At 35.4% G+C, this 13,941-nt stretch overlaps 1 protein-coding gene across 5 annotated transcripts in view; it reads left to right on the forward strand.

The window, feature by feature from the left end:
- The window catches only part of Cntn4 (contactin 4), a 995,812-nt gene that overhangs the window by 329,013 nt on the left and 652,858 nt on the right, over positions 1-13,941 (forward strand). Inside the window, exon 4 of one of the 5 annotated variants that reach the window (XM_041635207.1) lies at positions 9,401-9,499. The exons of the other annotated variants lie outside the window; for them this stretch is intronic. The gene's annotated coding sequence lies outside the window, so the exon portion shown is untranslated. The remainder of the gene's footprint in view (positions 1-9,400; positions 9,500-13,941) is intronic. 5 annotated transcript variants of the gene reach the window in all.

Genomic DNA, 13,941 nt, shown 5'->3' on the forward strand with positions numbered 1-13,941 from the left:
GCTTTCCATTCTTAAAAGCACCCAAGTTGTGGCTGAGAAAGTAATGAGCAAATATACTTTGATGTATCCATATACTAGATACATCATAATCATAATACTTGATGACAAAAATAAGTGAATTATAAGTCATGAAAGAAATGAAGGATACCCAAATACATATGGCTAAATGAAAGTAGTCAGTTTGTAAAACCTACATACTCTGTGTTTCCAATTATGTAAAGTAAAATGGTTTGGGTTATGCAGATCGTTCTAGTTTGCTTTCTCTGTGACAAATACCATGCCCAAAAGCAATTTTCTGGAGCAAACCATTTATTTGGCTTACACTTCCAGTTCACAGTACATTATTAGGACAAAGCAGAGCATGAACTGAAGCAAAAACCATAGAGAAAATTTGCTTTCTGTCTCACTCTGGCTTGTTCAGTTAGCTTTCTTACACAGTCCCAGATCAATTGCCTGGGGATTATCCTACCCAAAACAGTCTGAGTCCTGCCACATCAATCATCAATCAAGGGAATATCTCATAGATGTGTGCACAGACCAATCTTCTCTGGGCAACCACTCATTTGAGCCTGCTTCCAATGACTTTAGGTTATACCAAGTAATAATGCAATTTAGCTAATATACAGATAGTGAAAGGGGAAATGGACACCAGGAGTTAAAGGAAAGAGAGATGAACAGGTAATACCCAAACTTTCAACAAAAATGAAAATCTGTTTATGCCTCTGAAATTAAAGGACCCCAGGAATGAACACACATATGAGCGAGGGAATCTTGGCAGTAATGATACATTAGTGTAGACTCACGGATTTATAAGGAATGCCTCTCTATAGAAGTAGGATGATAATGAGAGGTGCCAAGCATTTTGGATCCAGTGGGTATCTGCAAATATCTGTAGCTTCCACTAAGTCTTCCGGTGAACATAAGACTGTGTTGCTTCAGGAACTAGTGAGATTTGTGTGATCCTTTTAAAACAGTAAAGTGTTTGTAAGTGCACATGCACATGTGGCTCACAACTAAGACATACTGACTACAAAACGGCTACTAAATAAAGTTACCACTGACGATCGTCCATAGCACAATTCAGTCCTATCGCAAGTGCTTCTTTCCTGTCCTGTTATATATTACTGAACTATGTCTGGTGTTAGCATGAAGCTACAATTTGGCAGCAACATTTGTATAACTAATAACGATAGATGAAGCTGAACCAAGGAAATTTGCTTTCTGTCTCACTCTGGCTTGTTCAGTTAGATTTCTTGCATAGTCCCAGACCAATTGCCTGGGGATTATCCTACCCACCATTTGTTTTATGCCAAGGATAATCATTCAGCGTCCTTTTCTTTAATTTAAGTGACCACATAGTTCAAACTTCAAGAAGAATTTCTATAAATTGATGTCCCTCGGTAATGAAAAAAATAAACTGCAGTCAAGAATAGCAAAAGCCCCAAAGTTACAAGCAATCAGTCATATAACAGATAATCTCCTTGTATGAATTATGCACCCAAAATTCCACTGAGTGAAAAAACTGAACCGATATTATTTATACTCCATTGTAACATAGCTTTCTGTGTGTTGGAACATTCAACTTCATTAAGATTTAATCAATTTAGGAATAAATATTGTTAATAAATAACTTGAAATGTCCTATAAAGAGATAAGAAATGAATGGATGTGGTGACATATTTCTCCCAAGATGCTCATGCATTCACAATATCCAGCGTTCATTTGTTTCTAGTCAGGAGACAGAATAAACTCTTCTTTTTGAGTCTCTTTGAGCTCAATGTTTCAAAAACCCTGTCATTTTAGTGAAATGCAATATGGATGTCCTACTGTAATGTGGCAGATAGGGAAGTCTGCTACTAAAAGATAAAGTACTTGTAGGTCAAAGGGCATTGTGTAAATAAACCTAAAATATAACTCTGGACCGATATTTAAACCTTCTACTAACAATCCTAATATGGTGTCATGCAGCAGAATGAGGTGGCAAAGAATATATTAAGGGAACCTGGAGATAGCCAAATGTCTTTCTGTAGTAAATGGATTCAGAAAATCTTTAAAGGAACAACCATGCATGACAAATGTGGGTTCACTTTGTAGAATTCATGTAATTTTCTCTTTATCCCCAATATTCACAAACATGCTCACACATCAACTCAAATAATTATTTCCCTTCAATTTCAGACAATGAAATCATTACAGGTGCTGTACTTGATGAATATAATATGTAACTGTATACTGAATGACTCCCGGGTGAGGCCTGTGTAAAGACAATTTTCATGGCAGCATGAAGTCTGGGAAACACACTGATATGTGGAATTTCAGGGTAATTCCTAGGGTTAGTTCCTCATGGACAACAATAGTGTAAGCATGTATTAAGACCCCATACAGCTCAGGCTGTCAGTCCTGCTGGATGGGTAAATTTTTATCATTACTCTTGACAAAATGCCAGACAAAAGCACCACTAGGAAGGATGAGTTTGTTTGGGGTTATCTTCTGAGGGTATAGTCTAGCATCATGAAACAGTTATGTTGACAGCAGCATGAGGTGAATGTCATGCCTGTCTAGCATTTTCATGGATGCTGGTATCACATGCTTCTATCCTCATTCCGGAGTAGAAGTTTTTCACTTCCTGAGCCATCTCTGTAGCTCAGTCTGTTTCTGTGACTAGTTTCCCATCAGTAAACGGGCAATAATCTAGCTATCCTAGGACTGTGAGGATGATGCTTTAAGCACTACCATAAATGCTTGACAGAGAAAATTTCCTTGGCTTAGAAGTTGCAGTGTGAGAGAACATGTTGTTCCATCTATCTTCAGGTGGCACGTGTGTTTCTGGATGAACCTACCATTGTTTCTGGGTTTAATTCTCAAAGTCGAGCAACATTTATTCATTTTCATTCATTCTCATATTAAGTGCAGCATAGTAAGCAGTGCCTCAGATGCAGAAGAGTTGGCAAGGCAAGAGGTTGATCTACGCTAAATCCTTTTGTGGGGTTCCTGTTACCCCTCTTCATTCCCCCGCTTTCTATTGGGCAGTATCAGGCACCATCGCAACAGCCTCTCTCCACAGTTTCACTAGGGACCTGCTGCCAGACATGTTCATCCTCAAAGTCTAATGTCTGCCTTTCAAAGATAGGGCAGACACCAGTACCATTTATTGTGTAAGCACTGAGAATTGAGCCTTCACTTTTCAGGCAAATTGCTAAATAGCTTTCAACCTTTCCTAGCATCATGCTGACTCCACAGGTAGCATTGTTACTGCCATTTCACCAAAGGGACGCTCCAGTCACAGACACATTAAGTAATTTGTTCAACAGCACTTAAGCTAATAACATCTTGGAAGAACATTGAGACGTCTCCCTCTTTGATGTTGTCTATGAAAATGTGAGATCTAACATTGAAGTGCTTGATTTTAGTACTATCTACCATTTAATCTTCCCTTAGTCACGACTTTTTATGGACAACTTTACCTCTGAGGCCTGAAATTGAAATTGAATTAATTAAAGGCAGCACAAGATGTCATTAAGTCACTCTTATACCAAATTAAAGAATGGTTTTTAAGTACAGGCAAATCTTGGACTTGGAGAGAAATGCAGGCAAATAATTTGCATCAATTTCTGTTAATCTTTACGTGAACCTGGGCACAACTTCTATTGCCACCTGGGACACCCCCTCCTCATCATTCTGGAATCCCTCTCAGAAAGAATAGCATCCTTAGTACCAGAGACCTGAGATGTTTCGAACTCTGTAATCGTTTATAAAACAAGAAGCTGGAATTGCTCTCAGTCCCAAACTTGTTGTCCTTTGCTCTGTTCTAGAAATACTAAAATACTTTTGCCATGCTAAATCTCACTGACATGTAACAGCCAATCTATCTCTCTTCTGACATGCCATATGCAGAAAATAAGCGAAGAATTTGATCAAACACACAGATTTCAGCTAAGTTGGACTTTGAGGACCAGTCCTATCTTGTCTGTAGATTTTCAGTGTTTCTGGTCTGTATAAAATTTTGCTATTAATTTTAACATTTCCTTGACCATTCACATGTTCTTGAAATAATTCTACTTTTTTGAAGAATATATGTAACCTTTGTCACAAAAATTTATATGTTTCTCTACAGGAAGAGAGAGAGATTAATACCCTGTTTCTCCTAATGACTGTTGGTAATGTGGTTTTAAGGACATGTGTTATCACAAGACCTGGTTAGAGGGACTATCCAGTAATATGAATCACAACAAATAAAAATTAGTAGGGAGTAGGGCTTTGTTCACAAGAGCCTAATTCTTTTCTTTTTCTTCCCATCTCATTTGCTACCTGTCCTATTTCTAGTTCCAAATCCAAATTGCCATGCCAGATTGAAAAATAAAACAGCATTGGCTCTTTGTTGCTATCTTTTTTCCACATCAAATTTGTATTTTAGCATGGGAGATGACACCATTGTTTTTAATGAAATGAACTTTGAGTGAACTCCCACAACCACTAACTGATAACCAATAAAATAAATAATTGATTAATCTTGGAGCAGTCAGACTCTGATGAACAGTTACTGAATATATCTCGTCTAGCTGCCCTCTGGAAAGACTCACAAGTTTTGGCCTTTCTTTATTATTTCTTTTTTTCCAAATGGACAATTTTTGACAAACAGACTCCTAAGAGCAGTCAAGTGTCAAATATAGAGTTACGGCTGGTGCAGCTGCCTTTGGGATCACACGCTCCATTTATTCATTACAGGAAGCTCAGATGCACAGGCATGTGGTGCCACTTTGTAGACCTGTCAATTTAGTGCACTTAATGAACATTGATCATGTTCACCCAGACACGCTTCTCCGTGTTACAAACAAGAACTCAGGGGCTTCTGAATGACACCCTGGAAACTTTTCTTTTGATATATGTACTTTCACAGAATTTTTTTTTGTTCAAATTAAATAAAGACAAATATAATGTATCTTAGAATTAGCTACAAAGGCATAAAAACTAATGACAAATTTGTTCTGGTCAGAGGTGGTGGCTCACACTTTTAATCTCGGCAATTAGGATGTAGAAAGTGGCAGAGATCCTTGAGTTAGAGGTCACTATGTTCTATACAATGAGTTACCAGTCAGCCATAGCATTATAATAAGACTGTGCCTAACAAGAAAACTAGCAAACAAAACAACCACTTAATTTGGTTTGCATTTTGTGAATCCATGTATTTTAATTCTTAATGTACAAAGTAGTTTTCCTTGTTATCTTTTTGCTAGAGTTTGAACCAGTCTCAATGTTGACAAACACATATAGCATCCAGTTGCATCACCAGCCACACAGTACAAGTTTGAATGAGTAATGACGTTAAGGATCATTAAGTTACCTTGTGAATATTTGAAATTGTATAGCATTGCCTGCTTCAAAACTCATTTGTAGCATTTAAAAAATTATTCTGGCAATTATGAAATCTCCTTCTGAGTATTTTTACCATTCATAAATTCTACTGAACATACCAAGTTTCAACAGAATATTTCAGCAATTATGCTTTCAGTCAAGATTTTATTGAGTGGATACCCCTTAGTAACCACCCTGAAATGGACTCTCTGAACATGGCCAACAATAAGAGCTGACTGAGAAGCCAAGGACAATGGCACTGGGTTTTGATACTACTGCATGTACTGGCTTTGTGGGAGCCTAGTCTGTTTGGATGCTCACCTTCCTAGACCTGGATGGAGGAGGGAGGACCTTGGACTTCCCTCAAGGCAGGGAACCCTGACTGCTCTTTGGACTGGAGAGGGAGGGGGAGAAAAGTGGGGGGAGGCGGGAAGGAGGCAGAAATTTTTAATAAAAATAAATAAATAAATAAAAGTGGATTTAGAGATTAAATAAACATAGTGCCTAGTACAATAAAACCTACACTATACAGAAGAAGCTACTGTTTAAAACACTACTCGTGTGTGTAATTGTATTTATGGATGTCCCTAAAGGGTAAGTATATAAGATAGAAGGAGTCAGTGAGATTGAAGAAGAATCCCAGAGATATCCCATGAATAGAATCCTAAGATGGTACTTTCACAGGAAGCTGAGATAAACAACATATGTAGGAAAAACCTGTTACTGTGCTATTTGTACTTATTATTTTTTTAAGGTGTTGAATTATCTTACTGAATCTGTCTATAATCATTTCTCTTGGCTCTGGTGTTATACATTTCAACAATGTTTGCTGAATGGAAACATTCATGATCTTACATTTTATGGGATTATTATCTATTTTCTATTGTGGAAATATTTGCATATCCATCTATCATCTATATTCTATCCAATTATCATGTATCTATCTATCTATATGTCTATCTATCTATCTGTCTGTCTGTCTGTCTGTCTACCTATTAATGATGTACCTTTGTCTAACATCTATATATGTATATTATGCTCATTCTTACTACAGTTTTTAATGACTTCTCTTTACTTCAGTATCTTGTATTTCATTGTTAGTGAATTGGTATATTTTTATCTTGTAAATTGGTATGAATATAAATTTGTACATTGCAAATAAATTTAATACACTCAACTGCAGATAATTTTTTAGAAATGTAATTTCCTATTTGGAACTTACTAGCCAAATTTTGAGATTTTTAGCTTTTTTAAAATTATGGAATGGAGATCTTGAAGTTTACAGGTTTTAATATTAAATAACTTTATAAGGGAGTGCAGTATATTTCTGCCAATATTATTATTATGACCTACTTGATATTATAAGTGGAGAAGAAGCTTATTTTTGATAACTTAAATATTGAGTTAAGTTGGGAGTGACAAGATGATTTAGAGGGTAAAGGCATTTACTACATAATTTAAAGACTTGAGTGAGTACAATCCTAGAGCCTATGTAGAGGCAGGAGAAATTTGGTTCCACAAAATTATATCTGACCTGCATACTTATGACCTAGAACATTCATTCTTTACATATATCATAGACACACAAACACATAACCTAAACACTAGAGTTTAGTTAAATAAAGTGTGCACTCTGTGTACATGCTGATTGAGACATATTATGCTTAAATTTTGTGTACATGAATTCTGTTGCTGTGATACAACACCATAACCAAGGCAATTATAGAGGAAAGGATGTACATAGCGTACAGTTCCAGAGAGATAAGAGTTTATGACAGGAGGAAAGCATGGCAAGCAACAAGTATCAGGCACATCAGCTTGCAGCTGAGAGCTCACATCTCAGACCACAAACAGAAAGCAGAAAGAGCACACTAGAAATGGCATATTGTTTTTGAAACCTCAAATTCTATCACCAACAATATAATTCTTCAGGAAGGACAAGCCTCCTAAATCTACCTAAACCAAGTCACCAATAGGAGACAATGAATTCCCAAGATTATTGGGGGAGGGAACTTTTCATTCAAAGCACCAATTTGGATATTTGTGCAAGTGGAGGGTTATGTATGTAGATATACTTGTATGAGTGAATGTTATTCCTTAAGAGTCCTCTACCTTGTTTTTCTTACATGGTCTCCCATTCGCCTAGAGTTCACAATCATGCTATGAAACCTGGCTAACAAACTCTATGTATTCACTTGTCTTGGCCTTCCCAGTATTTTATGTCACTTCTGGGAATCAAATTAAAGTACTCATGTTTATAAGGTGAGCATTTCACCAACAGAGGTACAAGCCCTTTAACTCCTTTATCTTATTTTTTATGTTCTCTAGTTGATCTTATACCAATAAAATCTTTTTATTGTCAATCTTGCTGACACGTTTTAAAACTATGAATTCCTTAGTCTCATATATAATGATTAAAAAAAGATTCTGAAAAATTAGGGCATTTCTGATAATTCAATATATTTAATTGACAGTTATTATAGAATTCTCCATCTAGGAAAACATTTGGTACAATAAAAATGAAGTACATATCAATAACTTTATATATAATTTTTTCATAAAGAAATTCACTCCATTAAGGCACATTAAAATTAAATGCTCTATAGTAAAATAATGTCTATTAAAAGAATCATTTACTTTAATTCTTTTCTCACAGTATGATTAATGACAACTTTTGCTGCCAAAATGTAAAGCTCTCCCAGTTAGGAAATTTAAATCATATCATTGCAATAAATCAAGCCACGGATTCCTAAAGCTGTGTATTTTCTTCCGTGGAACTCTCTGATTCAGAGTAATAATAATAATAATAATAATAATAATAGCTCTAACAAGTAAAGTTCTGAAAAAGTCATGTGCATAATTATTATCTCTATATTTATTAAAATGCACATATCCATGTGCCTCCCAAACATTCTCATCAAAGAATCCTCCTTTCCAGTCTAATAACCTTTTTAAAATGGAAATTATGGAAGGCTATGATACAAGTGCTTCTAGTATCCTCTCTGAGAAGCTTTGAAACATGAATCCTTTATCTTTGAAGAGCCTTGTCCTTTATGCAGGAGAGAAGAGAGGGCCACATGTTGAGAGAATAAGTTTTGATGAAAGCAGATAATGGTGTTCTGATTTTACTGATGGGACACAAATCTCAGAAACAACTATTCATTTGTGTCTTTGCTGTCATTACTATGTTTCTATTAAAAGCTGCATTTCCAATCCCTTATATTTCAAACTCATAAAATGCTGCCATGACGCTAACAAATATACTTTCCATTTCATTAATTTTCTTTAGTTTCACACCTTTGCCATTAGGTTTGTGTTGAAGTTTAAGGGTTCAAATATTTTCACTTTCTTTCCTAACTTCTTCTTACCTTTTTTCTATACACATTATTTATTTGCTTACTTATACATAAGCATATTTTTTGTTTGTTTAGTGGAAAGTATGAGCAATGTAGTTTTTGCTATACCAAAAAGGAAAAATAGAAACTGTGTACAGTAGGAAGTTTCAGGTCAGTGCACGGATGTGAACCGGGTCTGCAGACCTGTTCTCAAGTATTGTTTGACTTTTGTCATTTGTGACCTTTATGAACCTCTGAACAGCCTTCCTCAGGCTAAGGTGCAGAGATTGGAAAAGCACAGTGGGTATATTTGCTTATACTTATGAAAGAAAAAGACATGACATGTGTAAAACAGAGGGTTTTAAGAGAGACTGTAGCAATGGTCTCTATCCCAATGCCACTATATCTAAAATAACATTAGATGACAATTCTGATATCAGATATTCATGTCTAACTTAAAGTTTTGGGAAGAGGTGTACTACAGGCATCTTTTGTAAATTAAAATCAAGCTAGAAACCCCTGACTGAAAGGTTAAAACATGAATATTGCCTAAGTCCAGACTCAAGTCTAGAAACAACACCATATGGATACAATGCAGATTTTCATGCCCCACCACATACGTCTGAAATCAGAATCAGGGGAAGGAACCATGACATCTGTGATGGGTCTTAGCTTTTCAGTTTTAATTTCATTTATTTATATTTTTTGTGCAGACAGAGAGCCAGTGCAGAACTTACATGTGCTAGAGAAGCACTCTTCCCTTGAGACATACTCAACACCATTTCCTCAGCTCAGAATACTGGTTGTAACAGGTACTGTATCTTATCTTTTTGATGTATATTGAAGTTTGAGAGTCATTGCTTTGTTTAATCTAGCAAACCAGTGATATCTGGTTTCACTCCTTGTATTAGAGAATTATGATAATATGATTATTTTTAATAAGCAGATTTTTTTTACTTCTAGCTTTTTTTTTACATTTCCATTTTGTGTCCATGATTCAAGGTTAACCATTTCTCCAATTAATATATGGAGAAAGGAATTCCCCGCCTTTCAGCTTTTATTTAATTTCTTGACTTTTTATGAGAAAGTTGAGTCAGACCTTCGCTCTGTGTGATTCTGAGTCAATAACAACTCTGGTGGTTTGGAATGGATGATGTTGTAGAGAAGATATCGGGTACAGATGAATATTTGAAATTGTTGAATTCTTAGCAGGCCTGGTTGATATGATGACCCAATTCTAAACCCTGAGGCACTCCACTCTGCAGCAAGCACTAACATGGTCAGGTTCAACTGTCTTTAAGTTCAACAGTCTGGCTCTTTTAAAAGCAGTGCCTTTTAGAAAAGAAATCATCTTTGGAAGTAAATTTTTTAGTTTTAGCTTTAGGAGTGTCAAAACTTGTGCTAGCAGAAGCCTCTGGCAACAAGTAAAGAGATTAAGAAAGCCATGTGAAATGCACAGGCTTATAAACATCAAAAGCAACTTCCCTTTTCTCCCATAAATATTGCATTAACAGAGATGCTCTTGAAATTCAGCTAACTTATCTACTACATATATTACTTTCTCATTTCCTGTTAGCAAAGACACTGGGTGAAGGCCTGTTACACAGGCGTCACTTTGTATGTGATTCTTGGAAATACCATACATACATTCAACTTGCATTTGGTAAGAATTATTTTCACCATGTGATATTGTGCTCTTATTAAATTTTATACAACCTCAATAAATATATTAATACTATAAGAAAGTAACTTGAGAATGGGTTATAATACTCAATCGTGTCTATCTTCCTATTCATATTTAATATCTGTAGGAATGAGCCACTTGTTGGTTACTGGCCACTTAGCCCATAAATAATAACACAGAAACTGTGTTAATTAAAACAATGCTTGGCCCATTAACTATAGCTTCTTTTTGGCTAACTATTACAGCTTTATTTAACCCATTTCTATTAATCTTTATATCACCATGAGGTCGTGGCTTACCAGCAAAGTTTCAGCATGTCTATCTTCATTGGAGGCTCAATGGCATTTTCCTGACTTCACCCTCCACCTCCCATGCTATAGGCCAATCCAGTTTTTATTCTTTAACCAATAAAAGCAACACATAGACAGAAGGACCTCTCACAACAAATCTGTTTATATGAATCTGAGCTTTGTATCATGGAAACCCTCTTGTGCATATATGAGTCTGGAAATATGTGAGTTAATCTTGGAGTGCAAAGAATGTTTAGCTTTATAATGCATAGCTAATTTCTTTTTACTTTTTTTTCTTTTGCAATTTCTTTCATTTAACTCTTTATTCAAAAAAAATGCTAAAGGAATCAAAAGATGTTAAGGCAGAGAAAGTGTGTCATCCAGTGTGCTTAATTGAAAGTTGATTGATCCTTGAACCTGGTGCCCTATAATGTAGTATATTTACTGAAAAATTTACTTATATTCTCGGAAATTTTTTTTATACAGTACTGTTTTGAAGACATGGTGAGTTTCTATGTCTATCATCCATTCATTCCTAAGTAAATAAAAAAATCATCGGCACCCCCAGGAATCCTTATATTGATGGAGTTCAATATGATCTAAATTTAAAAGAATGTGCACACACACACACACATACACATACATATATATTTATGTATAGATACATATATGCAGGTGTGTAAACAAAAGTAACATTTTCAAAACAAGGAAAGCTATGTTATTATTTAAGTTTGGGAGGTATACATGATCTGATTGAATTAGTTTTGTGTACAATAGTACCCAAGAGAAATAAAATTGTAATTTCCAATATTAGTACTGCCCAAAGAGACACTTCTTCACAGAAAAATATTGTAATAAACTGATAAAATTTCAACCTCTGGGGGCCTCTTCATCAACATATACTATTCTGGAAAATAGCAGGCAATAAATAAGGTTTTAGAGTAGGTTTCCAGTTCAAATTTAATTTTGAGTTTTGTAGTATCTTCAGCTGTAGCATGCAAACACCATTTTTGCAGATGCAAAAAGAGAATTATGAGATCCTGCAGAGTGACTAATTTTTAGCAATTTCCTATAAGAAGTGTTTTGGGAAGTCTCCTCCTTTGCATGATATTGTGCTCAGTGTTCGTGACAACATGGTGAGGCAGCAGGGACCACTATAACCATCAAAAACAGTGAGGTGTACAGATTTAAAGGTGATAGCTGTAAGGAAGGTTAAAAGGAAAGTTTAATTGTGTTTTCATGAAAATTGAAAATTAGGAAAACTTGATTCTTGTATCTTCATCCTGATTAACCTTCATTTGAAATTGCCTTTTTCCAACATATATTTTCCTTTTAACATTTCTTATTTTCTTCTCTACAGTAGCTGATACTCCATAATGCATAGTAACTATACTGTTTTAAAAATCTATTAGGGAATTTACCTAGTTTGAAAAAACCTTATTTATAATGAAAATAGTTTTCAAGCAATTTTTTTAAGGACAGTACCTGAAACCTTTTAAGTCAAACCTGCAACCTTGTGAAAATTTCCATTTCCTATGTCATTTCATCATCTTTATCTGTAGAATAAAACATAGAATTATTCAAGTAATTGTGTTTCCATAAATTATCTTGTTGGAACCCCGAAATGCATATAATAAATACCAAGTATTTTTTGAGTCATTAATATGTAAGCACGAAGAGCACATGGGATTAAAATAAATTCAAGGTATGAGACGAAAGACTTACAAGTCTTGTGTCAATATTGCGAGCCATCTATCAATGTACAAAACTTTTGGCTAGAAATCAAGATAACTTTTAATCGAGAAAAAATAATGGTTTTTAATTTTTTCTCTATTTATTTACACTGCTTAAATGTTAAATTACATTTCCTTCTCATGTAGGAAGCTACCTATCATTATCTTTGTGAAGTACTTTGAGAAAGAGAAAAATGCTAATGACATCTTTCATCCCTAATCAATGAAGTTTCTACATGTAGCAGCCTGGGTTTACAAGAACAACAGCAATGCACATATGGTCAAAAGGCAAAGAATAAGTGTCTACAGGGTACCCAGGACCAAATGGGACATCTAATAAAACCACTATCCAAGACTTGGGGGAGACTAAAAGAGGTGCAGAAAGATTGCAAGAGCCTGAAGAGCATGAAGACTATTTTCAGACAGTGGCTTCTGGCTTTGACAGAAAAGTTTGCCACATGAACTCTCAACAATATCACTGTCTACTCAAGACCTTCGAAGAGCACACTTGCCCACACACAAACAAAAATGGAAAAAAAAAATCACTAAGCTCTGCACATAAATATGTCACAGAGGCTAGGGGCTCTTAGACAAAGATGCAGGACAGAATCTGAGCGCTATGAAAAGTGCTCCAGTTTTTATTTGTTCTCATTTAGTTATGTATTAGGTTTTTGCTTCATCAACCAAGCAGCTTCATTTGATTCACTTGTAGCATCTATTATTTCTTGTTTATCTGATGGTTATGAAAAATTAAGATGATTTACAGTTTGTCTGATAAAATAGTATGATTAAATTTGAATTATTGCTGCTTCAGGACACCTCATATTAGCATATTCTTCAACAGTTGCAAATACCTTATTTTATAATTTTATATAATTATTGATCCTTCAACCATTGTGATGTAATTATATCTGCTTACCTACTTTGTTAAAATTACTTTTCATTAATCTGTTTCCATGTTGACCACCACATCCTCCATAGATGCACCTTGAATAAGACTGATTGAAACTGTTCTGTAGAGTTTGTGTTATGATTAAGGACGACAATGCACTAGCTTTTGTGACACATGCCTTCAGTTCAGGAGGTAAAGGAAGGAGGACGTGGAAACCAAGAACAGCCTGGGATGTGTTGCGAGTCCTAAAATAGAGGAGAATGAAAATAGGTGAGATGGAAAGAGAGAATCAAGACATTGATGCTCTGTGAGTTGAGGATATGAACAGGGAAATAGAGATGAAACACATCTCTATAACAAAAAGAATGAAAGGCATTGCTAACAGTAGACAAACTGGGTACAAAAGTTCTACCCTCAGGATAAGATATATAGGGCCAAGGTACTAAAAACACCCAAGAGGAGCAGTGGATAAACATACTGAGAGAAGGGACCACCCTAAGGGAAACTCCTACATCTCATGGATGCCTACGAGAAGCCAGGAAGGCAACTGAAGAAGTTGAAAAAGATGAATCAAGGTGGGGAGAAAAAAACAGTTCCACTGCACTCAGTTTCCAACACTACAAAATAGAAAGAGTACAGCAATTTGGAATTGATG

This window comes from Microtus oregoni, unplaced genomic scaffold (genome assembly GCF_018167655.1).
Source record: "Microtus oregoni isolate MIOR12 unplaced genomic scaffold, Mior012 000002F_ref0000024, whole genome shotgun sequence".
Lineage (NCBI taxonomy): Eukaryota > Metazoa > Chordata > Mammalia > Rodentia > Cricetidae > Microtus > Microtus oregoni.